This window comes from Bos taurus, chromosome 17 (assembly GCF_002263795.3).
Source record: "Bos taurus isolate L1 Dominette 01449 registration number 42190680 breed Hereford chromosome 17, ARS-UCD2.0, whole genome shotgun sequence".
Classification (NCBI taxonomy): domain Eukaryota; kingdom Metazoa; phylum Chordata; class Mammalia; order Artiodactyla; family Bovidae; genus Bos; species Bos taurus.
In genome coordinates this window covers 64209885-64236173 of record NC_037344.1, presented here as the reverse complement: position 1 = coordinate 64236173, position 26289 = coordinate 64209885, and the positions used below count along the sequence as shown (strand labels likewise).

The 26289-nt window shown below is 43.2% G+C and overlaps 1 protein-coding gene and 1 pseudogene across 3 annotated transcripts in view; both read right to left on the bottom strand.

Moving 5' to 3' along the window:
- LOC104974678 (translationally-controlled tumor protein-like) lies at window positions 1–26224 on the bottom strand (annotated as a pseudogene).
- The window catches only part of CORO1C (coronin 1C), a 76620-nt gene that overhangs the window by 49173 nt on the left and 1158 nt on the right, over window positions 1–26289 (bottom strand). The window contains exon 1 of one of the 3 annotated variants that reach the window (XM_059875989.1): window positions 26240–26263. The gene's annotated coding sequence lies outside the window, so the exon portion shown is untranslated. 3 annotated transcript variants of the gene reach the window in all.

The window sequence follows — 26289 nt, the reverse complement described above, 5'->3', positions numbered from 1 at the left end:
AGGACAAAAAGTAAGTTAAAATCATGCCCCTGAGAGAAAGTTTACTTTCACAAATGAAGAGCTCCAAGTCAGGGAAAAAAAAACAGAACAGTATAGCATTTTGTCTGCTCTCTTAAATGGTGGCCAAATGGCAAATCCAAATTTCCTTTAGCAGCACGTACTCAGAGAGAACTGCAAAATGCGTCAGGGAAAGAATTACAAAGAAATGAAAAATTCCAAATTCGAGATCCAGAAACAGCTCATTAGTTTTAATTTTAAGAGAAAAATCAAGGTAAAGAATGAAAGAAATTAGCCTTTCAGGGCTGGGTGGGACTGAAAAGACAATCCACTATGACCCCCACCCCTTTATGGATAAGAAAAACTCCAAAGTGAAGTCATTTGGTTGATTTGAAGCTGAGGAATCCCCTCCTCTCCCAAATTATGATACTGTGGCTTTTTCCTCAGTCTGCCAAGGTAATTTTTCCATTTTTAAGCATTTTCCCCAGACATCAGCACTCTGCCGTCTGAGAGCAGTGTCTGCTCACGAGTGTTTCCACAAGACCAGCTACAAACAGTGGAGAATTCAACACAAACAAACCGCCCTTGCCTTCAAGAGGCTTCCAACACAAGCAGAACAATCAGAGCAACTGAGAACCACATCTCTGGTGATGTTACCTGCAGTCTGACTACTTCTGCTATCATGGGGCCAAAGCCAGGTTGAGGAAGAGAAAAAGCAAGGCAAAAATTTTCATGAAAAGTGGAGATGAACTGGATGATAAGAGGGGTGCCACCGGCACACTGGACTGATCAGGCAGAAAGGGGCTGGGCTAAGAAGCTGCTGTGATGGAGAAAGGCCTGGGGTCATCACGGCAGCAGCCATGAGCAGAGGAAAAGAAAAACTCAAGGAGGGGAAAGGAAACCAGTATGTCAGAGCTGACCACTCAGCACAGCCACTTCCCAAGGGGCCCAGGGGACCTGGGGACAGAAAGGGACACCAAGCCGGTGTTCCCGGGCTTCCTCGGGGGTCATTTTAGACCCCAAATTCCACTGGGTTGTCCAACACTGAAAGCAGTCAGGCTTTAGGAGCAGCAGGCCCCACCTGACTGAGGTCTCCTGGGCTGCACCGCAGTGTCATCTTCCTGTCCTCTAACACAGGACATTCCATTCATGCTGGCCAGGGAGGAAGGAGCCCCCGGAAAACACGTGACGATGGAACACAGGCAAACCTTCACAACTCAGCTGCAAACTAGTTCCCCTGTCCCCAAGGACAGAGGAGGGCACATAATACCTGTCCACTCGTGCCAAATGGGACATATGTGGGGGGCCACTAATTACCACCAGCCCCCACCCTTGAATCCCCTTCCTCACGGCTCTGGGCCCACTGCTAAGTGCAGAAGCCCAGGGCATGTGGCTGGGCTGAGGCAGCAAAGCCTTGGCAGGCTGCTGCGCACCCGTGTTCCTCAGTGCAGCAGCTGCCAGACCTTCCCAGCTGACCAGGAAGAGCAGATGCCGAAAGCCCTCAGTGAGGAGACGGTAAATTATTTCCTCCCACTTGGCCGGGGCCCTCCATCCGTGCAACAGAATGAATTCGTCTCAAGCTGGAGAAGACAAGACAGCTTCCACAAGGTGGTGAAACCTAAAGAAAAGCACGTCCATACAAAAAGCAACGTACAGTCAGCTGGTCTCAGGGTCCACTTCCCTCCCTGACCACCTACACAAGTCGCAAAAGCCGGAATCCCCGCCATGACCTTCTAGCAGGCGTTTCAGAAGTGCAGTTAACGCAGAGGAAGGGAGACCTGCACTATGTGCCAAAGAGTTGATCCCGCTTAAGTAATGATTTTACAGATTTCAAACATGAAAATCCCAATGGGAAATCACACAAAGGACACGATGAGGTAATTTACAAAAGAAATTCACAAATGGCATTTCTCTCCACTCCTTCCTGAAATCCTAATAAAATGACAGTAAAGGAATAAACACAGGTATAAACGCCAAAAGAGAAGCAAAGACACTGGAAAGGAGCCTACAGAGAGCAAGCGGGACCACGAGCCTGTGCAAGAGGAATGCTGTCGAGCCCGTGGGGCTGACAGAAGTGAGTGCTCTCCCCGCAGCAGAGGTCTCGGAGGAGCAGCTCACAGGACGCCAGGCCCAGCGCTCAGAAGGGAAACTGATGTCGGTGCGTGGCCAGCGGGGTCGGGGGGGGGGGAGTGCTGCAGGGAAAACTGACCGACAGCCTAGTTAGGAGCAGCCAGACACCCAGCTCTGCTCCTCCCGTGTGGCACAGTCAGGCGCTGCCCCCACCTGCCCCAGAAGCCACACGGGGGCCCTGGACAGGACAACACAGCACAAGTGAGCAGAGGTACCAGCGGGTGCCACCCAGACAGCCTGAGTCTGCACAGTGGAGCCTCCAGCCCCAGTGTCCCAGCAGGTCCCGAACACTGGCTGCTAGGCTGAGACAGCTCTCGTCGCCCTCTGGGAAGTCCTCCACCCACCCAGCCCCTCCACCCACATGGGCACTGGGTCAGCTTTTCGGGCCACCATTCAGTCAGTGTGAACAGACGTGTGAGGAAGCCCTCTAACTTGAAAAATGGAGACAGTTTTTCCTCTTCAGTCAAACAGGCCAGGATACCATCTAATCTCACCAACAACGTGAATATTAATATAAATATGCTTTGAATGTCTTCACTGGAAAACATCTCACAAAGCTGCTGGCTGTCTGACGTACTAAAATACCTTTAAAAGTCACGTCTGTATTACACAGAGTGACGTATGTTACACAAATTTCCATCCCAAGTACACGAAGTCTGAGTGAGAGGTTCTTTTGCTACAACCACGGAGCAGAGTGTTAGTGACAGAGCAGACAGGGCGAAGGCCAGGGCTTTGGCCGTGCTGCGCTGTCTGGGCCAGGCCATCCACACCCGAGGTCGAACCTCATCTGGGCTCAGCTGCCCACGTGTGGCACGGCTGCTCACACTGCACACAACAGAGAAGAGCAGTGAACAGGGCGGGCTCGCAAGTCGGGCAGCTGTGTGAGCGCAAAGCACTCCGTTTACCTCCTGGCTGGGGTTCAGCAGGGCAAGTCATAACCTCCTTCAGGGTCAGAGTCTCTGCCTGGAAATGGACACAATACACATAAAGTTGCAGTGACCATTAAACGAGCCCCTGTTACCGGGACTGCAGCAGGATCGCATTTTATTACACTGCCCTATACAGTCAGAGACACACAGCTGTCTTTATCATCCTGGTCCTTGACATAAGGTAATCCGGATTCAAGTTCCACTCCTGCCACTAACCTTTCTGAGCCTCAGTTTCCTCACCTATGGAAGAGGATGATACCTTATAATAAGAATTAAAAACGATATTTGACATACCAGGTCCAGATGACTTCAATGCTGAAGTCTATCAAATGTTAAGGAATCAATACCAGTTCTTCACCAATTACTTCCAAACTAATTTTATAAGGCCAGTATTACTCTGATACCAAAATCAGACAAAGACATCCCAAGAAAACTAGACTAATATCTTTTATAAATATGGATGCAAAAATCCTCAACTGAATACTAGCAGACCAAATCTAGCAACATGTGAAAAGGATTCTACACTGTGACCAAGTGGGACTTTTCCCACAATGCAAGGTTGGTGTGACATTTGAAAATCAATTAATGTAACGTGTCAATCAAATAAAAAACAAAAATCACATGACCATCTCACAGAAAAAGTATCTGACAAAATCAGAACAAGGACAGACATATAAGTTAATGGAATAGAACGGACAGTTCTTCCTACATCTTTGATCAAGCGATTTCAACAAGGGTACCAAGATGATTCAATGTGGGGAATAAGACTCTTTTTTTCAACAACTGGTGCTGAGACCGCACAACAGACACAAAAGAAGCTGGAAGCGGAACTCTATGTAACTTTGTTCTGTATTTTCCAAGTCTTTTGTAAATGTGTTACCATATTTTCATAATAAACGCATGATTTTAAAAAAAAAGGCTGGACCCTGACCTCACATAATATAAAATAATTAACTCAAAATGGATCAAAGATATAACTCTAAGAGCTAAAATTTTAAAACTCTTCGAAGAAAACACAGGAGTAAATCTTCATGACCTTGGATCTGGCAAAGGATTCTTAGCTATGACACCAAAAACACAAGCAACAAAAATAAAAAGTATACAAAATGGACTGCGTCAAAACTAAAAACCTTTATGCTTCAAAGTCACCATCAAGAAAGTAAAAAGACAACTCACAGAATGGGAGAAAATTTTTGGAAATAATATATCTGATAAAGTACTTGTCTCTAGTATAAAGAGTTCCTACAACTTAGTAATAAAAAAGACAAACAATCTAATTTCAAAATGAGCAAAAGACTTGAATAGGTCTTTCCAAAAGAGAAATGTCCAAAAACACAAGAAAAGATGCTGGATATTTTTGGTCACTGGGGAAATGTAAATCAAAATCACATTGAAATACCACTTCACACCCACCAGGATGGCTAGAATCAGGCCAGAGAATAAGTGTCAATGAGGACGCAGAGAAATCTGAACCCTCAGACACAGGTAGTGGGCTCCTTGGGAGGGCAGTCTGGCAGTTCTGAAATGATTCAACAGAGTTACACTATGACCCTGAAATTCCACAACTAGGAACTTACCTCAAAGAGCTAAAAACAGGTAGTCAGACAAATATTTGTACAAGAATTTTAAGAGCAGCCCATTTGCAACAGCCAAAGGGTGAAAACAATTCAAATGCTCGATCCCCACTGGACAATGAATGGACAAACAAAATGGCATATATCCACACAAAGGGATATTATTTGGCAATTAAAAAAAATACTAATACATGCTACAACTTAAATAAACCTTATTATGCTAAGAAGCTAAATACAAAAGCTTACATATTATGATTCCTATTCACACAAAGGCCCAGAATAGGCGAACCCATGGACACAGAAAGCAAATTAGTGATTGCCTGTGGGGAGAAAGGGGTATCACAGAATAGGAGGTTATAGCTAAAGAGTACAGCCTTTCTTTCTGAAGTGATGAAAATATTCTACGATTTGTGGTGACAGCTCTACATATTTGTACATATTTGTGAATATATTAAAAACCATTGAACTGTATACTTTAAGTAGGGTGAATTGTATAAGTGAATTATCTCTCAATAAAAATGTTTTTTAAAAATATGCAATGTGCCTAGTATAGAGTCTGAAACATAGTAAGCACTGTCTGATAAATGTCTGCAACTGTTATTTCAGAGCCTGCTAATAGGTTTCCCTACCCCAAGGGAAAAAAAACAAGTCAACTTCCTGCCAATTTATGAGCCAAAAGTACGATTTCACATTAATGACCTAGCAACAGTTATCAACGAACCTTTACAAAACTCTATATTCTCCCATGGCAGCATGGTGTTCACTACAGAAAAACAAACCTCTTCCTGATAAAGAAGCCTGTAGTATACATTAGTGTTTCACCAATTTCTTAGATGTTCAGCTATAAATTTCCAAAGTGTCATACCATCAAACTTAGGTGTTCTTTTATTAAATATCGTATCCCAAATTACACAACTAAAGCATCCCCCAAATGAAGGCATTTTATAAGTAAATTTAATTTTCAGTTATATTAAAAAGAATAGATGAAACAATGCTGAACAAATACACAGACAAAAAGCCCAAGGATAGAATACATTCAATTTCAAATATCTTATCAGAGTTCACTCTTGGAGAGGTTGTCTGCCCATTAGTCTTTCAAGTGTAGTTCTTGGAACTGCATAGGGCCTTTTCTTTCCAACTGTCACAGTAATTAAGGTCCTCGTGGTAATAAAGAGGGAGACAGCGCAGCAATCATTAAGCAATCAATGTTTACAAATTTCAAAATAAACTGATTTTAGATAGAAAAAATGCAATGTGGTTTTTGTTCTGTTTGCAATGTGTTGTTTAATTTCCACAAAATGTTGGGAATTATGAACCTTACTCAAGGCCTTATAATAAGCAATTGATCATTCTGCCCAAATTTCCAGTAAGACTGGGACTGTTCTAGAATGATTTTCATTATAATAAAAACTGATGAATATCTGAAAGACAAAGACTGTAAGAACAGGCTGAGAGCACAGGTTCAACTATAAAACACTCTCACAGACACATCTCCTCTGCCCAAGTCTCTAGATGATACTGAAAGCCAAGCAAGCAGATTAAAAGTTAAGTCTTGACTGTTGAGCAGCCATCATGGCAGCCTCTTTTCAGTTCATTTACCCTTTTTGTAGCTGACAAGGCTGTACATTAGGACTTGCTTATATTACAACCAGAAGCTTGCACCTTCAGACCCCTTCACCCGTTTCACCCGCCGACCTAACCCACCACCTCTGGAAGCCCCCAAATGTGCTATTTGCTTAGAGTTTGGGTTTTGTGTTGGCTTTCGTTTTTAAGATTCAGCATGTAAGCGATAAAGAGTATTTGTCTCTGATTTACTTCACTTAGAATAATGCCCTCAAGATCCATCCATCTTGTCACAAATGGCAGAATTTCCTTCTCTTTAATGGCTGAATAATATTCCACAATACTACACTTTCTCATCCATTTATCTGTCAGACATCTGCGTTGTTTCCATTATCTTGGCTATTGTAAATAATATTGCAATGAACACAGGGGTACAGATACCTTTTCAAGATAATGATTTAGTTTCCTCTGGATAAATACCCAGAAGTAGAATTGCTGGATCATATGGTAGTTCGATTTTTACCTTTTTGAGGAACGTCCATACCATCTTCCATACTGATTACACCAATTTACATTCCCGCACAAATTTCTAATCAGTAGATAATATGTCCTTGTTTTCAGCTTCATGAAGAAAATCTAGGGCTTCCCTGATGGTCCAGTGGTTAAGAATTCACCTGCCAACGCTGGGGACACGGGTTTTTGACTCCTGCTCTGGTAAGACCCCACATGCTGTGGGGCAACTAAGCCCATGCACCTCAACTGCTGAAGCCCGAGTGTGCTACAGCCTGGGAGCCGCAACAAGAGAAGCCACCACAAAGAGAGGCACAGGAGCTGCTACCAAAAGTGTCCCCACTCCCCGCCCTAGAGAAAACCCAAGTGTAGCAACTAAGGCCGGCACAGCCAGAGATAAATAAAGCTGATCTGTAAAGAAAGACTCTTAAAAAAAGAAAGAAAACCTATAAGCTATTGATGCCCACAATACTTAACAGTTCATCTAAGGAAACAAAAAATTATTAAAATTTTCTTTACATGTTGGGTAAACATTTTAACCAAGAACAAACTGTGAAAAATAAGGTCCATGTTTTAAGGACCTATTTTATAGGCATCAGAGCAAAGTTTGCTAAAAATCATTCTCAGAAGAAAACTTCCATCTCACAGTCAGCTGATCATCATCAACCTCGACGAGAGTGTAAAGGCATGCTTCTTGTGGTAATGCCTAGTCAAGTTAACAGAGAAAATATATTTCAAAGGCCATAAAAGAAATGTGTTGGGTGTTTACAGGGGGAAACGTAGACAAAACAGGGTGTTTATAATGGCACCAAATAAAACACTCAAACACCTGAGTAAATGTCACTGCGTTTTTTCTCCATTCTCTCTGCTTCCATCAATCTCATAAAAAAGGGACCACAATTTTGACATTTTCCTGTTTATTGAGAAGTTATCTGTTTAAAGATTCCAGCAGATGCACTTCTGTGGTGTGTATGAAAGGAAGCACATCCTGCTAGGAACACATACAGGAAAACCCCTACTAGCAGCAAAATCCTGCTCCGCACATGTGCGGAGACCATTCCAGAGGCCAGACCGCTCAAGGGCTCAGGAGGCTGAGCAGCAGCAACCACAGGAAGACTCCAGAGTGTCCCTACAGGGAAAGGACATGTTCCCTGAGCTGCTGTTTTTCTGGCCCTTTTAGATGTGGGGAGAGATCAGACACGTTATTTAATAGAAAGTGGCAAGCAGGACAGCAGGGGAGGAAACAAGGGTCCCCAAATCCGCTATTTAAATGGCAGCACCAACAGTTAAAAAGTCTTTGTGAGAAGCTGTAAAGGTATCACGCAAGCCTATGTAGGATGCACATTCCTAAGACAGCAGACACCAGGAGCAAATACGGGAGAGGTACTCTGATTAAATACAGAAATTCAAGGTTCATCACTTTTGGATATGAGATGGCTTGGCTTTTTTGAATTGCCTTAAACCAAACCCACCAGTGATACTTGAAGAGTTCACCTAACAAATTACTTTTATTGCATCCAATCCCTTAATAGATCCATATATGAGCTCCTCAAAAAAAAAAAAAGCCTAATTTACTTAGTTTAATAGAAGCTGTTTTACAAAGGAAGAAAAAAAAGACCACATGCAACAATCTGCTTTACGTAAAGCACAGCAGAAAGTCAGACAGACACACAACATTCCTCACACACAGCAGCTAAGGGTGAAAGTTTGCACTCCAGAGATGTTGGAAATTATTTTTTAGAAAAACTGCTGACCACTTAAGACAACTGACTGCAACTATGAAACAGCCTTGATGTTGGTTCAATTCATCATGACATGAGGAATGGTGACAGGGCTTCCCTGGCAGTCCAGTGGTTGCGACTCTGCCTTCCAATGCAGAGGTGTGGGTTCCATCTCTGGTCAGAGCTAAGATCCCACAGGCCTCTTTGCCAAAAAACATAAGACAGAGGCAATATTGTAACAAATTCAATAAAAGACTTAAAAAAAAAGGGCAAAAGTAATGGGTGAAAATTCACCCATTATAGCTTTCCAAACACTGACGTCCCCTTATCCACTCAGGTCCTAGGTCAAATGCCACAAATGAGGCATACCAACAATAAGTGCACTTTGCTCTGACCCAAGAATCCTACAACATTTTGGTTTTTAAATGCTTCTTGGAAAGAAAATACAAAGAAATGCAAGTAGGATTTACCAAGAAGTATCCAGACCGGGCCCCACAGAAGCAGCCTGGAGTAAAAAGGGTCATCTGTTCCAGGCCCTTCATTTTTAGACCAGAGACACTGCGTGACTCGCCCAAAGATAAAGGACTCCAGAGAGACAGTTTGACCTCGAACCACAAAGTACAGGGCAGTTCAACTTCTCACCCCCTGAACTTTCATACTTTTTCAGTGATAAACTCCACACACACATTCAGTTTGGGTTTCCCACATCAGCCAGCAACGCCTCTCAGAACTCCTTCAGGCGGTGCCTCCACAGTTCACAGTTCCACTTGGCCCGCTGGTGCCATTTTTAAATAGGAAATGACACTGGGCTCACACTTTATAAACTACAGAAGCTGGCTGTTTGCATTCAAATACACTGAGACGAATGACAGAACACATCAGGTATGCCGAAGGAAACCCATCTTTGCTTCTGATTGAAAACCCTTAGGTTTAAGTCAAGGGACTCTGTGCTCAAATGTCCAAGAGAAGAGCCGGGCATGTATAAAAAGCTGGAGATCTACATGTCAAGAATAGTTTCTGGGCTTCCCTGGGAGCTGCTCAGTTGCAGGAGACATGGGTTCGATCCCTGATCCTGGAAGATCCCACATGCCTTGGGGCAGCTAAGCCCGAGTGCCTCAACTCCTGAAGCCACGAGCCCAGGGCCCGTGCTCCACAAGAGAAGCCACCGCGGTGAAAAGCCCGTGTACCGCACTAGGGAGCAGCTCCCGCGCGCCCAGGCTAGAGAAAAGCCTGCACAGCAACCAAGATCTGGCACGGTTGAAAATAAGATAAATTAGTTTTTTAAAAAGAATACTTTCTAAAAGGTGAGGTACGGAGCTTTCTAAGAAAAGAACTCCTGCTTTTACAGTTTATAACTTTGTACTCACAGGACCTGGTTACAGAGTCTCTAAAATGAAATCAGTAGGCGCTCCCCGATGACACAGAGTACGATGGGCAGCTCAGAGTGACAGCAAAACATGCAGCGGCAAGGGACCAAGCAAGCCGTCATCTGCACCAGGTCACCACGAGGCAGGCTTCAGACACCTTACAAGTACCTGTCAACACACTCAACAAGGCTATGATTTTTAAGAAAGAAATGAGCATGACGTGAACAGCAACAGAGCCACAGAAAAAGATCCTAAATACAAAAACTCGAAATCCCACTTCAGCTCTTGCACGCTCGTCTCTTTAAAGAAAGATCCTTCGTCAACCAAAGAGGTCTGTGTTGGAACTCCCTTAAAATGAAGAAGAATTAGATGCCATGAATTTTAGTTACTAAATCAAGAACTTTTAAAAGGTCGCAAGGGTCATCTCTAGCTCTTTAATGACAGAATTTTTTTTATTACTTTATCAAAGGAAGGGCAGGTTTCCCCCAAGATTACATATGAGGACGACAGTCCCTTGTATCTCCCAGCTTTTTGCTATCACCAGCATCTTTATGGAGAAGGCAATGGCACCCCACTCCAGTACTCTTGCCTGGAAAATCCCATGGATGGAGGAGCCTGGTAGGCTGCAGTCCATGGGGTCGCTGAGGGTCGGACACGACTGAGCGACTTCACTTTCACTTTTCACTTTCATGCATTGGAGAAGGAAATGGCAACCCACTCCAGTGTTCTTGCCTGGAGAATCCCAGGGACGGGGGAGCCTGGTGGGCTGCCGTCTCTGGGGTCGCACAGAGTCGGACACGACTGAAGTGACTTAGCAGCAGCAGCATCTTTATAAATGCACCATGCTATGCTTCCCTGGAGCTTTAAGAAAGGATCGCTGAAGAATCCCCCATCCAAGAGACAGGCACCGCCTGCCCAGACAACACGATGGAACCAAATAAAATCCTCTGAGCTGAAGCATCTCCCTGAAGTGCCCCACAGGAGACCAGGCTCGGAAGCTTGGTTCTGCCTCCCTCTTCAAAGAGCCAAATTAATCCCAAGAGTGCTCATCCCAATTGCAGAACCTTTACCGACATGACTGACCCAGCACTCTCACTTAAAAATTAATGACAAGTGTGTTTTGAAATGCTCTTTCTATACTGATGACCTACTTTTCTTATCAACAGCTGGGGGAAAGCACATTGTGTATGACTGTTCAAACTTGCTAAGTCTGTTCCAACTACTGAGATGGAGTTTCTCTTGGAATAAAATTTTAATGATTCTTTAGCTATATACTTAGAGCAGGAAATGAAATTATCAGACTCCCAGATCTTTCTGTGGGTTTTTAAAGGCATTTTTATGAAGACCCTCATAAGGCTGCTGCTGCTGCTAAGTCACTTCAGTCGTGTCCGACTCTGTGCGACCCCAGAGACGGCAGCCCACCAGGCTCCCCCATCCCTGGGATTCTCCAGGCAAGAACACTGGAGTGGGTTGCCATTTCCTTCTCCAATGCATGAAAGTGAACAGTGAAAGTGAAGTCGCTCAGTCATGCCCAACTCTTCGAGACCCATGGACTTCAGCCTACCAGGCTCCTCCATCCATGGGATTTTCCAGGCAAGAGTACTAGAGTGGGGTGCCATTGCCTTCTCCCTCATAAAGCTAGCCATAGGAAAAAGTAGCAATGTCAAAAAAAAAAAAAAACCACTAATCTCCTTCAACTGAAGAACTGCCGTCTTCCCTTTTTAATACTATATACCCTAGGCAAACAGTGATCAAATAAACACACTCCTGACCCTGTTTCAAGGGAGGTAGAGTAGGAATAACTCTGGCCTGATGCAAGATAAACTTAACCTGACACAGTCACCTAACCACTAAATCAATTCAGTCCTATGGTTGGTTGTTTCTTCATCTAAAAGTGGGAGAACTAAAATAAATTATTTCTAGGATGCTATTACTAATACAATTATTATTAAATGTATTAATCTAAAGCCTACAAGTCTATACGGAACGTTTCTTTCACTGGGATGCAATCTACATCCCCCCATAAAACACACACAATTCAAGGAGAATGGAGTTACCAGCACCCATACGGTTATACTCATAACACACATGCTCGACTGTGAATGCTGAAGAGGTCTTTAATCCCAGTCATTCATCATGCATTTATTCACCAACTATTTACTGAGCTCTGATCATGTGTCTGGCATGATGCTAAGAAGAGGAGCCAGGCTCTCATGGAGCTGACAGTCTCCAAGAGGAGACACTGCAATAGAATATTCACACCAAAGTCACTGTGCTGCTGGGACGCAAAGTACATGGGGCAGGGAGTCAATTCAGGGTGAACCACCTTTTTAGGAGGAGTTCCCAAGAGCCTTCTCTTTATAAGCAGGGTATCTGAAAATAGCAAAAACTAGGGGAAAATATTTAAATTACTTATTGTGACTTTTCAGATTAGTAACAATCTGTGGCTAACAAACTAAGGTAGTTTGCCCACAGAGGTGCCCCAGAGCTTGAAGGTAAACATACAGAACAAGCTATTTGAAAACAAAACTAACATTGTTTAAAATAAAAAATCTCCCTGTTTCCAGAATTTTCAGCCATTTTATAGAGACAGGAAAGTGCACAGGTGTACACAGCTCAAAGATAATGCAGGTTCAGTTTCAAACCACTGCAACAAAGCACATCTCAAAGTAAAGTGAGTCACAAGAATTTTAGGGTTTCCCAGTGCACGTAACAGTTCCGTTCACGTTATCCGTAGGACAAAGGAGCCTGGCAGGCTACAGTCCACAGGGTCACAGAGTCAGATGCGACTGAAGCGACTTAGCGTGCACACAGTCTACTGAGCGCATAACAGCATAATGTCTGAAAACAACGTATACATCTTTATTTAAAAATACCTAATTGCCTTTTTGAAAAACTAGCTATCATCTGAGCCTTCAGTGAGTGATAACCCTTTTTGGTTGATGGCTGACAGGTCAGGGTGGTAGTTTCGAAAGGCTGGGTGGCTGTGGCAATTTCTTAAGACAACAGCCTGCCACATCAATTGATTCTTCCTTTCACAAAAGATTTCTCTGTAGCACACGAAGCTGTTAGAGAGCATCTTACCAATGATAGAACTTTTTTCAAAATTGGGGTCAATCCTCTCAAACCCGGCTGCTGCCTTATCATCTTAATCTATGTAATATTCTAAATAAAACCTTTGTTGTCATATCAACAATCTTCACATCTTTACCAGGTACAGAATCCACCTCAAGAAACCATTTTCTTTGCTCCCCTGTGAGAAGCCCCTCTTCATCTGTCCAAGTCCGAGCATGAGACGGCAGCAATCCAGGCCCATCTTGAGGCTCCAGTTCTAGCTTTCTTGCTATTTCCATCACATCTGCAGTTACTTCCTCCACTGAAGTCATCCATGACGACTGGAATTAACTTCTTCCAAACTCTTGTTAATGTTGGTATTCTGACCTCTTCCCATGAATCATGAATGATCTAAGTGGCATCTAGAATGGTGAGTCCTTTCCGGAAAGTTCCCAATTGACTTTGCCACAATCCATCAGAGTACTCACCATCTATGGCAGCTATAGCCTTACAAAAACGTATGTCTTCAACAGTAAGATCTGAAAGTTGAAACTACTCCTTGATCTGTGGGCTAAAGAGCTGAAGCTGTGTTGGCAGGCAGGAAAACAACATTCACCTCATTCTACCTCTCCACCAGAGCTCTGGAGTGACCAAGTATGTCAGCAACAAGCAGTAATATTTTGAAAGGAATGTTTTTCTGCACAGTTGGTCTTAACAGTAGGCTTAAAATGTTCAGGAAACCACGTTGTAAACAGCTGTGCTGTCATCCAGGCTTTGTTGTTCCATTTATAGAGCACAGGCGGAGTAGATTTAGAGTGATTCTTCACAGCCCTAGGATATTCAGGATGGTAAACGAGCACTGCCTTCACCTTAGGTCACGAGCTGCGTTAGCCAGTGAGAGTCAGCCTGCCCTTTGAAGCTCTGAAGCTAGGCACTGACTTCTCCTCTCTTGCTATGACAGTCCTAGGTGGCATCTTCTTCCATTAGAAGAGTACTTCATCTGTGTTGAAAATCTGTTGTCTAGTGTAGTCACCTTCGTTAATAACCTGCGCTCGATCTTCGGGATAACTTGCTCCAGCTCTACATCAGCACTTGCTGCCTCACCCTGCACTCTGATGTTACAGTGACAGTTTCTTTCCTTAAAGTTCATGAAGAAACCTCTGCTAGCTTCAAATTTTTCTTCTGCAGTTTCTTCACTTCAAGCCTTCACAGAACTGAAGAGAGTTAGGGCCTTGCTCGAGATTAGGCTCTGGCTTAAGGGAATGCTGTGGCTGGTTTGGTATTCTCTCCAGACCACCAAAACTGTCTCCATATCAGCAGTAAGACTGCTTTACTTTCTTATCATTCCAGGTTCACGAGCAAGCTTGAAGAACTTTTCCTTTGCATTCACAACTGGACGAACCGGCCCAAGAAGTCTGTTAGCCTCCCTCACTGAGCTTAATTATTTCTAACTTTTGATTTAAAGTGAGAGACCTAACACTCTTCCTCTCACGTGGACACTTAGAAGCCACTGCAAGGTTATTAACGGGCCTAATTTCAACACTGCTGTGTCTCAGGGAATAGGGCAGCGCACGGAGAGAGGGACGAGGGAGCAGCCAGGTAGTGGCGCAGTCAGAAAACCCCTTGACTAAGTTCACCACTTACATGGGCGTGGTTCGTGATGCTCCACAACAACTGCAACAGGACCATCAAAGACCACTGATCACAGAGCGTCATACCAAGTATAACAGTGAAGAAGTCTGAAATTCTGCAAGAAGCACCAAACTGCGAACACATGCGTGAAGTGCGCAAACGCTGCTGGAAAAACGGTGCTGACAGACTTCCTGGATGCGAGGCTTCCACAAACCTTCCACTTTGTGAAAAAACTGTATCTGTGAAGTGCGATAAGGAAATGACAACCCACTCTATATCCTTGCCTGGAAAATCCCATGGTCAGAGGAGCCTGGTGGGCGATGGCCCATGCGGTCGCAGAGCATCGGACACAACTGAGCAACTGAGCGTGAGCATGCCGGTACCTCGTGAAGTCTTACCGCACCTTTGGACAGGTCATTTTGTCTAATCCTTTTTGGTAAAATTACAAACTACTTCCTCATCAGCATACCTCTCTTCCAAAGGGGGGAAACACAAAAAAATCAGAATATCAGTGTCTACAACCAAGAAACTGTAAAATGTAACATCACTAGGGAAAATGTAATTACTATCAAAAAAATACTTTACCACCACTCAAAACCTTTAGAAGGTCTCAGTTCTTTAAGTGGGAAATGTCACACATCTTCTTTTACTAATAAAATGAAAATACCTCCGGGGAAGTGGAGACAAATAAAGCTCACTTTCAGAAGCAAAATGAGCTTTCATTTGGGCTAAGTATTTTGGGAGTGAATTCTATTACTAGAAGCTTTTACCAGACTTAGCTGGTAAAACTGTAACCTCATCCATTCCAAATCCAATTTCCCTCCAAACTGGATAAAGATTTGAAAAGAAAATCATAGCCCTTAATCCTTTATGTTAAATTAATTGGACTACATAATAGTAACTAAAAGAGAATTTTCAAATGCCTCAAATGAAACCAGGAAGAATCCTTTAGGCATTGTGAGTAGAAGGCCAGCAGGAAGGTCAGAGGTGCCCCACCCCCTAACACTACTTGTCTAAAAACTACATTTATAACAAGCTTACATGTATAGTTTGCAGGAACCTCTAAAAATGGCCAAAAATAACACACACAAAAATGCAGCTACAAAATGATTCTTTTTTTGTGATTGCATGTTATAACGGGATATAAACCAAAGCCTACGGATTTTCAAATTTTAATACTGCACAAATGAACTCCTAAATGATTCAACAGCTGGAAGGGTGCCCAATTCACCCTACATTAATGTACTTGGTTCTTGTCAATTTTTCAAGTGAAATGAACCCAAACATATTAAATTCTTGGAGATCTAGGAGCCACTGAAATGAGCTGAGACCTGCCCTGTGACTCCCCGGGGCTGGCTTGGGGGCCCTGCAGCGTCCACTCTGGGCACTTTACAGCAAGTATATTAAAGGACAGGAAACTGGACAGAAGGAGAAAGACAATAAAGGGAAACTCCATTTCTTCAAGGGCTACCTTAACTACAAATCCTCACCTTGGTACAGATCAGGTTTCTTCCCACACCTGTTTTGACAGAAACTCTCCAGCCGAAGGCACACTTCCACTAGGACGTTTCTTCAGATTCTTTCTGAAGTCACAGTTGCAAGAATAAAGGAGTGGGGTGCCATTTCCTACTCCAGAAGAGCTTCCCAACCTAGGGATCAAACCTGCAGCTCTTGTGTCTCCTGCATTGGCAGGCAGCTTCTTTACCACTAGTGCCACCTGGGAAGCCCCAGAGTTGCTAACCAAACCACAAATCAAAGCCCTAAGAACTCCATGCTACCAGTACTTTCAATTTACTCAATAAATTAGTTCATCAGAATTCATGCTTTAAATAACTAGAACTCCAAAATCTGCTTCACAGATAAAACATGTTTCAGTAAGTAAATGTGTACATATATGCTAACACATTTATTTAAATGAAAATGATGACTAGCTTATCATAATTTAACCAGCAAATGTTTACAATCAGCAGTACTACACCACAGAAAATTCCCTCTATTCCTTTCATCTTCTAGCAAAATAGGAAGACTAACAATTCCTAGCACAAGTATAACATGCAAAACTGAAGTTCAATTATTTGACTAGCATTTACTGAACACCTACTGTATGCCAGGCACACGGCAGCGGACTGGGAAATGAAGGCCCAAAAAACCTGAGACTTCCCTGCCTTTGAGGAACATGGCATATAGTGGTGCCAGTGTTCACTTTCACAAACTGGAAAATAATAATTCCACACTTGTTTTAAACTTCTACTCGTTTAGCTCAAAATGTAATTGCTATTAGCACAGAAATCAGTACCGTTAGTGACACCCATAAATTACATTTCCCTCTGCCTTTATAACTCCATAGCTAAACCACACTTCCATTTTACTCAAATGCACCGTATGAACGTGTATTCTGTTCTCACGACCTCGGACAATCTGGGTCATCTGCCTTGTCCATCGACGTTACTCTTCCCCTGTTACACCTGCCCTGAGTCAGCACAGTGCCATTTCGTAAACCCGAGGGCAGGGCCTCAACCCAGTGTCCCAGAGACACTGACTCTCCACCGCCCTGTCCTTTCAACCCCCACAGGGCTCAGGCCCCACACAGAGAATTCAGCATCAAGAACTGTATACTTGGGGGCTAGAGGAAGCTTTTATTTTTATGACTATTACACATTTTAAAAGTAAATCAAAACATTAAGCCTGCCATTAACACTTTGTGAAGAAGTCTTTTCTACCTGCACCAGAAAAATCAAGTCCCTAATCCTTATTATAGTTTCATAAAATGTTGAACATGTTTTCCAAACCCTTTAAAGAGGTAATAACAAAAAGGTAAGATCAATTATTTCCCTTTGTTTGAGGAAAGAAGGGGCTTTGTGATGAGTTTATAAAGGATTAGAAATACAGGTGGAGACCAGCACACAGCTCTGGCCAGCACAAGTCACCCCAACTTACAGCCATTACCCTGACCTGACCTACCACTACTCCAAGATTCCAGAAACCAAGTCACTGCTAAAACTTAAAACCCTTTCAAGCCGCGGGTCCCAAATGAAAAGAGAAAAAAAAAAAAAAAGGATCATGAGAGTTTTGAATGAGGAACTTTTCTTTTTCTGGAGTTTAAATGCATTTTATTTTTAGACTACGTACACGACATGTTTGCTTAAAAACAATGCCTTTGCGCCAAATAAATCACCGTTCAGAACAAATGAAGAGCTTGAGATGACATCAGTCCCATCTGTCTAAGCCCTGGTGCTGTGTGGATGAAAAGCAGCAGCCAGCCAGTTATGACGACAGGTGACGGACCCACAGTGACTGTCAACTGTATCAACATATTCCATCTCTAAACCATCCCTAAAGAAAATCATATACGGGGTCACACCACGCTCACGGCAGTCCAGCAGAGCAACCTGCCATATTCATGTTTTCATCAATAAAGAACTGACAGTTTTTAAATTAGCAAGGATGTGCTTGATGTGTTCTGCAGCCCCTATGATAAAAGGTTTTACTCTTTCTGGTCTCTGTTCTTCAAGTTTCCCTCTGATTGACTTGATATCACCTTTGATGTACTTTTTGTAGGCTTCTTTTGTGAAGCTGGTTTTCTGCAAGTGATGGTTCAAGACAATATCAACACCAGTGATTACTGTGCTTTCAGCACCTTTGCCCTTGGGGACTTCAGCAGAGGCACAGCCACCAAGGAGCGAGTCACCAGTGTTACCCTCTGTCCTACTGACCATATTCCCCTCCACCTCCAGACACAGCCCGTCCACAACCTCCCAGGTCTTGTGGATGTGGGAGAGTATGTCATCATCTGCTCTCCAGAAGCAACCTTTCTAAAGCAGACAAGGCTTCTTCCCAATTCCAGGAACCAGGGCTGCCTCCTACATGGGCTCTGCCTGAGCCCGCTCAAATTCCCTCAACCTTTCCCTTGAAACTCTGTTACACTGACTACAGGCCAACATTTCACAGAGATGATGTTTATCAGTAAGGAATCTCCTTTGTAAAAATAATAATACTGTATCTCTAAGAGGGGCAAGAGACATGAGCAAAATAAGCTGAGACAATTAAGGCCACAGTTGTTCTAGCACTGAGTAACAGCAGTCTCATAGGAACTGTGGCCCTCCAGAAGCACATTAGTTAGTAGAAACACATTTGAACCACCTGCTTTGCAACTACTATTTAAAGGAGACCAGCTGAACAGGGGAGTGGAAGCTTCAAGTCAAGAGAGAAGGAAGCTGAACTTGGAGGCCTGCTGTGGCCTGAGGCTGCGGGATGTCCCTGCACAGACAGGCATGGGCTGGGCACCGGGGAGAGCTGGGTTCCTTCCTTACTCGACTCCCAGCTCCCAAGACCCGGAATTCAGCTATCATCACTAACACTTTAAAAAGTTGTGCTGAGACTTAAACAGATTTCTTCAGTCTAGGCTGGGAACTTACCCACCACTATAACACTGAATCTATACCAAAAACATGCCTTCTCGGTTCCAAATAACTGAGTTAGACTTGGGAATGCAACCCAATCCTGGGTTGGGGACTGAATGGACACGCTGCCTCCAGAACAGAAGTTGCAGCTGAACCCTTCAGGGTCAGGGAACCACGTGACTCACAACTATCCTTTGCAGGTAAGACATACCACTTATTCCACTTGACATTGTAATTCAGCCCAGGGCATGCAAGACAGCTCTATACTACATAAGACAAAGGACATCTCAGAGTTAAAATAAACAAACAAACACACTTCCAGTTTCCCTTTTCCTCTGTAACACGGTAAAGCAACAGCGGTTCACATAAAAGACAGGGAGCCTAAGGGGACAGTTACTTTATTTCTAAACCAGACAACACGCAGCTTATTAAGTGTCACCCCAAAGAGCGATGGCCAACACTTGTTGGCTCTGGCCTCTCGCCTGCTTGCCAAGAAAAACTAGGATGACAATGTTAAACTAAAGACACTACTAACTGCAAAATTAATTTACCATCTAGCTTGTAAAGTGACTAGTCTCCTAATAAATCCTTCGGCTTAACGGAGATGATAGCGCAAGTTTACATGTGTTTCTCAGTCACCGCTCAGGCAGCGCTTGAGTTCTTATATTAATAAATCGGCCTCAATTCTTTAAGTTCCTAAGAATGAAAGGAATTAGAGTCTTTAACTAGAAAAGAATGCTTGACCATTATGAAAAGGAATTTAAGTATCTTTCATGGGAAGCAAGCAAATAATGGTGAGTAAACATTCATCCTACAGAGGGGGAGCCTGTGAATTTTGTCAAGAACCCTGATAATGTCAAGAGTGGAAAATACACCCCCAAAGGCTTCACTCTCCCAACACTTTCTTTCCAACGTGTGTTTATGGCCATTTACAAAAGTGAAAAAACTATGGCTTTGTTCACACAGGATGAAGACCTCAGCAGCTGTCAGAACACAAGGACATACTTTGAGTTCACAATGAGGCAAAAAAGGCTCCTACACTGAATGGCCACCTGCCCAGGCTCCCAGGCCATCCTGGCTCCCCAGAGACATAATGACCACTCTGGGGAGCAGTGATCAACTTCTGCCAACCCTGTGGGGTTTTCATTACACCTGTCTATAGTCCCAGTACCCGTCGGATCTTGTTCCTGTCAAAATGAGCCTTTTCATGTATGGATGGCCTAATGGGGCTGACCTTTGCAATATTAATTGGTCTTTGAAACACCCAAGATAAATCCTTACCATAACTACATACTATAACGGTCAGATTACAAGATTGAGGACACAAAAAGGGGTCAATAAAATACTGTCAAGGAGCTTTACATGAAAACTGGGACGTCTACCAAAGGCTTATCTGAGAGATTCCATGTATTTTCAAGTTTCCCCAAACTACATCTAAAAAGAAACCCTGAAAATCTGGACCAAGTTTCCTAGTTTAATACGTGTACAATCTGAAGATGAGAAGCGGAAAAAAGAAATTGGTGCTAACTACCAATCTGGATGATGAACTGAAGCAAACAACAGTGAGTGGACTCACTGTGTAAATCTGGCAAAAGACCATGGTGGAAGCTTAAGAGGGAATCGCTGCATTGTGTCAAGGACTAAAAATTAAGGAAAGCCCATCAAGGTTCACACTGTAAAAAAAAAATCCACACTATAGTATAAATCAACACCACCAATTACAAAAATGAACTTACACCATCCATGAAGGGAGGTGGAGGCAGAAGGGAGGGACAGGCAAATTCCTGGACTTCCCAAGAATGCCAGGACTTCTCAAGCGCCTGTGACCACAGTCCCCTGGTCGTCAGATGAGGAACAAGCCAGCGAGGTACTTTCCGCTTGAGCTGTGATTCAGAGTCACCAGGGAGCTGGAGCCCAGGCAGCTGGACTGACCAAGCTGAACCTCACGGGCACCAAGTTGAGGACCTCTGGGCCTGAGAAATAATCTCCCAAACCCACTAAAACGATACATTCGTCAAAAGACAGTGACCTACCAGTGCTAAAATTACGATCCATTATTCATAATTTTAATGTAGATAATTGCATGACCAAAGGGGGAAAAATATGTATTGTGAAATTCCCACCTTTAGTCATGCAAAACACAAGCGTTTCCACTCCCACTTAGAGTACACCTTCACCCCAACCTCCGCGTTAATTTGATTTCTCTTGACTATGGCAAACCGAAGGAACGATTTTTGTCATTAATATAAGATTCAAGTGACAGGCCTAATTTAACATCCCATGAGACAACAGAGGCTCTATTCCCACACAGAACGTTACACTTGATCACAACACTGCCACTCACAGCGTACTCCATCCCGTGAGCATCTCACACACTGCAGCACAATCTCCTTCCAAATCCTAAAAAGATCAATTTTTTTGCCAGTAGCTAAACCTTTCTCCTTAAAATACACAGACCTAATACAGCCTAAGGCCTGCATAAGAGAAGCTCGTCTGAATAGACAGTTCCAATTCAGATCGATGGCCAAAAACTGTCTCATTTTTAACACTACCTTCCTATCCTAAAATTAAAACACTTTTTTCCTCTCCAGAGATTCAAGTTTGATATGAAGTCTAAAATGCAGAGGTAGGAGTGAGAATCCATACACTAATAGCTTAACATCAAAAATAAAATGTGTTAAACTGCCCCTCGTTGATTCTCCCCAATTCCATTCATTAATAGACATTTAAGAGTGAAGACAGAAGGAACACAAATTTATTTGGAGTCTACTCAAAACCTAGCAAGGTACCGTTAGCATCTCTGTATCACAGAAGAGGAAACTAAGGCTCAGGGAGGTCAGGTAATTGACAAAATCACAGCTATTAAAAACAGGAGTAGAGAGTGAAACCCCCTCAGTCTGGCTCTGAAGGTCTGCATTCTTCGTTGCTTCAACTTCTCTAAAGACAAAACTCTCAGAGCAAGAAACAATGTAAGAACAGATAGCTCATTGAGCCTGATGAGACAAAGAACAAATGTGAAATTTATTCTTATTAGTTTTAAAGCATTGATTTATTTATTTGGCCGCGTCAGGTCTTAGTTGCAGCACACGGGATCTTTGTTGCGTCATGAGGGATCCGCTCGAGACTCTCTAGTTGTGGAGCACAGGCTCAGTAGTCGAGGCACCCCGGCTTAGGTGCCCCTTGGCGTGTGGGATCTTATTAATAGTTTCCCAACCAGGGATCAAACCCATGACCCCTGCACTGCAAGGCAGATTCTTAACCACTGGACCACCAAGGAAGTCCTAGAAATTTACCTCACTCCACTCCAATCGCTTCAGTGACTACACAAAAAAGAAAACATAACCTCAAATGGCCAACTGCTTTTTTTCTAATTCTTAGGAAGATACTAAATGGAGTATTTTTAATTAAAGTGTTAATCGGATGCTCTGAGAGAAGCAAGAGCAAGTGAAAAGGAAGGCAGTATGCACCTTTAAAACTCAACCTACACCCACCATCAGGGGTGCACACGAGCAGTTCCAGCACTGACTGACTGACTCAACACCATCAGGGTAGGCCTGCTTGCACTTGGTGGGGCTAAATCATACCAACCAAATGTGTTCCCTGGCCATCTGCCCTGCTGAGAAGGCTGTGAGCCAGTCATCACTGTTTATTAGGGGGAAAGAGCCTGGATGAGAATATTCTGCCCTCAGGAAAATGTTTCAGACACTCAGTTTACATCTGAGCAATTTTTTGGTAAGAGCCGGACTCAGGTGCCAGAAAGGCAGAGGGGAATTACCTCTGTACTTCATGTTATTTTAACATAGGCAACAAAGGTGTAAATAATAACCAGAGAAACAAACCACTGACCTCAGGATCTTTCCAGTTAACTTCAATAAAAATAATCATTCAGCACTAGAGACCGCGCTGTGAGCAAGCGAATCTCGATCTGCCTTCCGTGTCCATTTCTCTCTCACATTCTGCCTTCTATAGGAAGGCGCCTTTCAGACAGTGAGCTCAAGTTCAGATACAGTTCCTTGTAGCAGATGGGAGTGATGAATGTCAGAGGCATGAGGACAGGGACAGTGTCTGCCTGCGAGGACTAAGGCAGGTTTCACGGAGGATCCCAAAGGACAAGAGGGAAATGCAAATCAAAACCACAATGAGATACCACGTCACACCCACTAGGACGCCTAGTATCAAACAGTCAGAGGATAACAAGTGTTGGCAAAGATGCAGAGAAACCAAAACCTTTATACGCTGCGGGTGGGACTGTAAAATGGTGCAACTGCTTTGGAAAAATCTGGCAGTTCTTCTAACAGTTAAACACAGAGTAACCAATATGACCCAGTAATTCCCAAGAGAAAGGAAAACATATGTCCATACAGAAACTTGTACATAAATGTTCACAGAGCATTATTCATAATAGTCAAAAAGGAGAAACACCCAAATGTCCATCAGCTGATGAATGGATAAACAATGGAACAGAGTATTTTTCAACTATTAGAAAAAGAATGAAGTACTTACACATTCTGCAGCAGAGATAAATCTTCCATACACTATGCTTAATAAAAGACACAAAAGACCACATATAATAGATTCAATTTATAGAAAATGTCCAAAACAAGGGAAATCCATAGAGACAAAAAGTAGATATGTAGTTGTCTGGAGCAGGGGGGGAGAAGAATTGAGGGACGGGGGTAAGACTGACTGTTAATGGGTACAGGGTTTCTTTTGGGTCGATGAAAATATTCTAAAATTGTTATGATGACTGTACAACTCTGTGGATATACTAAACATCATTGGATTCTACACTTTAAATGGGTGAATTATATGATATGTGGATTATAGCTCCATAAAGTAGTTATAAAACAAAAAGGATTGCATTTTGTGCCACTGAAATACAAAATAAACTCTCAAAAGGAGCATAGAATCTTGTTCACTCATTTTAAAGGATCTGAACTAGGGCAATGAAAACCCAGAGAGATTCTATTACTTAACATTCTGGGTACTAGGTCATACTAAAATATTCATGAGTATTTCCACGTTTTAATAGAGAAAAGGCATCTTATGTTTAAAAAGATATACACGTGTCAGAAAAGAGTTCTTATAACTCAGGAACAGGATGCATCCAAAGGAAAACAAACCTGGATTTGTACCCTGCATCTGAAAATACCACGCAAAATTTATTATTGTTCCACTTCTGAAAAAGAAACCAAAGGTAAAACAACTTGGTTCCAAAATATAATATTTCTAAAATACTGTTTGCAACAAAACACAGTATTAAGAAATAATCTGTCATCTTACAGAAATGAATTTCCACACCCCCAGTGACATAACATAAGAACTGATCGCTTCTCCTTTTGTACATTCCATTTCGTAGGTATCTGAGTGACTCTCTTCATGGGTGGAGTGAATCTCAACAGCGACAGCTGTGGTGAGCATAAAACTTCAATCAAAAAATCCAAGTATTTAAAAAGGGCTATATGTCAGGAGTGAATGGAGTCAAGAAGTACAAACTTCTAGTAACAACATGCATAAGTCATGGGATTTTACAGACAACAGTAACTACAGTCAATAACCTAGCACATATTTAAAAGTTGTCAAGAGACTAAATCTTAAAAGTTCTCATCACAAAGAAAACAGAAATGTAACTTTGTATGGTGACGAATGGTAACTAGGTTTATTACGGTGATCATTTCAGTGTATACAAATGTCAAATCATTATGCTGTACACATGAAACTAACAATGTTACATGTCAATTACATCTTAATTTAAAAAAAAAAAAAAATGAAGCAGCATACACATCAAAAGTCTTGTCTGTCAACCCTGAATCTGATCCCAAACTATATATAAAGTAATAGACATAACTTTTGATTAGCACAATCTGCATGCAAAGAAACAAACGGTCATGAAAAATGTAATACTTTGTGCAGTGATCTCTCGTTAGTATGTGTCCGTCAGAATCCATCAGGCTTTAATGCACCTTCCACAAATAACTGAAAACAAACACAGACAGGGCACATTCCTGATTGGTCAAAAAGGTGTGTACCCAACCTTTATACTAATCTTTGTTCAATCCCCAGCACACACGACAAACATCTACCACAGAACGTGGCACCTGGAGGCCTAATATACAACACAATTCCCAGTTTTATTTCACTTTCTCCCCCTATTTATTTATGCAAACTCTCAGATTCAAGAGTTACTATTAGGCTTCATATCCAAACATGGTGCTGTGACTCTGAAATGTACCTCCAAGGCAAAAGAAAAAAAAGTTTCCTTTAAATTAATTTTCTGAAATACATAGAATCAAGTCCAAAATAGTCTTCCCATGTCTTCAGTTTTACAGGCAGTGCAGAAAGTGCAGTCCTATAAACAGCTATCTATTTGCCTTCACAATTGAACAGCAGACGGTACAAAGCAACTGCTTATACTTAATCATGTTTCTGTCTATTCTAGCAGGCTGGTGTCAGGAGAGAGTTCTGCCAGATAAGGACAATGAAATGTATTATTATAGAGTGACTACCAGCCCTACAAGTGTTGTCTGAGGATGGAACCCGGGGCAGGAAGGCTGAAGTGAGAGGGCCTACTATTTTGTTGTAACCATTTCCAAAAGTATATACATTCGTTCCCCAAACGCGCACTATATTCAATTCTGCTTAAATGTCTTATAGGAAAGAAAGGCCTCTATATCTTGCTCCCCTGGGGAAGATGAGCGACTTGCAATTTGCTTCGTACCCTGAATCCCACGTTTGCAACATGTAGAGCAAGGACTTCAGACACCACAAAACAAGGACAGCCTACATTAAAGCCAAATATAGGATGTGATTCTAAACCGCGATGCAGTAAAGGCTACGTTTCCTTTTCCAGCCATCAAAACCCTTTGAACACTCCCAAAAAAGGACGGGAGGACCAGCGCCTCTCCTGCAAGAGGAAGCCCCTTTCTTCTCGGCTCTCCCCGCAGCCGGCCACTTGCCCCCAACACATTCATATCATTCGAGACGGAGGGCAGCGTGTGCGCGCCTGTGTGGACAGGCGGGAGGGCTCGGTTCCCGTATTTCCAGCCTCTACATTTGAGCTCATCCTCAGTCATTTAGGCGCAGCGGAGCCCCACCTGCACCGCGCTCCGTCTTAACTGCGTCCCTCGCCAGCTGCCCCGCTCTCATCCAAGCCTAGCTCTGAATCACCCAGCGCACGCGGACGCTCCAGGCCCCCGACCCTGCCGCCTTCCTGCCCCATTCTTCCTCTCCCAACCTGCCCCCTCGCCCCTCCCCCGCCAGTCCCAGATCTCGGCTCCCACCGCCCGGCTCAGCCTCCTCTCAAACAGCCCCCACCCACATCAGTCCAGCCCCAGCCCCACCCCGCCCTTCCCGACCCCTTACCCAGAGCTCTTCAGGGTCCAGAGCCGGCCTCTCACCCCAAAGCAGGCACC